Below are 1,557 nucleotides of genomic sequence, written 5' to 3'. Positions count from 1 at the left end.
GGCCACTGCTTAAGACCCAGATCCAGTGCTTCCTCCTTCCTAAAGTCATCTTTGAATGACAAAACAACCTCCTCCTGATGGGTCTCCAATACCCCAGGAGTGAGCACTGGGTACAATCTGCCTTATTTTAGAGTTACCAATACACAAACATGGAGCCCCTTTTTAGGGGCTATCAGCTATCCTGGGGGAAGTTTCCGGTTAAAATCTTCTAAATTTCTACTCATACATAAAGCACAGTACTTTACTTCTAACTAGATCATAGTAAATACATTTTTCACCCAACAAAAGTGGAAAAGGCCAGAAAGTTTACAGGCTGAGATTAGTATTTCCCAAAGAACACTCCAGTGTCAAAGAAAACAAGGGCTATGTGGGCTTGCTGTTCAGATGCTTCCTGGGAAGGGAGGTTTGTGTTACAAATATGATAAAATATCTCCATCAGATGTAATCAAAACTTGGAACACAGTGAATAATGAATTTATGAAGCGAAGTATGAATTATAAATGAATATATATAATTTTAAGTTTTGTTGATTCATAAAATTGAAACTTGCACAATAAATCTAAACTATGGCATAAGTAAAACAGAAAAGTAACATTTAATTAAAATGCCAAGAACCAACTGATTATATTTAAATTCTGCCAATGACTAACATTATCCATCGTTTTCTGAGTAAATGTCAGCATTTAAGGGCATTTCACCAGCTCCATGCATAGCACTGAACAGTTATTCCCAGAACTTGTGTCTTAGTCTATAGTTGGATATTCTTGTTAGACATGTGGGCATTATTCCTACTGTATGTTCAGTAGATAAGAAACTGGCTTCATAGAGGTTAAAAAGATGGTAGCCCTATTAATAAAATAAATGCTGAAATTTTTTGAACCAGGATAAGCAAAAATTGAGCATATTTCCAAAGCTATACTTGTAATTTTCTTCAAGTAAAAATTATTAGAAACAATGCTGGCATCATTTGTGAGGATCCTCTTTTCCAGAAGAGCAGTGAGCTGAGTGTTTGCAATCTGCTCACTAGAGGGGGATAGATACTAAAAAAGCTGCCTTTTCAAGGACAACTATACTGAATCTAATGTCACTAATCTGGCTCAGGCTTTGGAGGCTGGATGCCAGATATCCCATGGCTGGGCCATTTTTCATAGATTTTAAGAAAGAATTCCTTATTAGCATATTCAACAAATCTGAATAATTTAAAATTTTAATTTAAAAATATCCACCAAAGAAAAATGAAAACGGTCTAAAATATGAAGAATATTTTAATCAACTCATAATGTACACATATAGAACCAAACATTAATACTAGATATAACCATGTGAATTGGAAGTTGAATATTTTTTTAGCAACAAAAATCACAATTTCATGTGTTTAACTCAATATTTAGGATTTTTTTCTATGCACGTGTAGCAATAATAATTTGTCTTTCACTTGATATTATGTAGACTATGAATTAAATATTTATATGTAAATATATTGAAAATAAAGGAAAGCCTGACTATATTACCCACGCTTAGTTACTGAATGAAACCCCTAAAATTCACCTGTTCCTG

The sequence above is a fragment of the Octodon degus genome, unplaced genomic scaffold (genome assembly GCF_000260255.1).
Source record: "Octodon degus isolate 3935 unplaced genomic scaffold, OctDeg1.0 scaffold00115, whole genome shotgun sequence".
NCBI lineage: Eukaryota > Metazoa > Chordata > Mammalia > Rodentia > Octodontidae > Octodon > Octodon degus.
The sequence above is the reverse complement of the archived record's forward strand: the minus strand, read 5'-3'. Positions refer to the sequence as shown.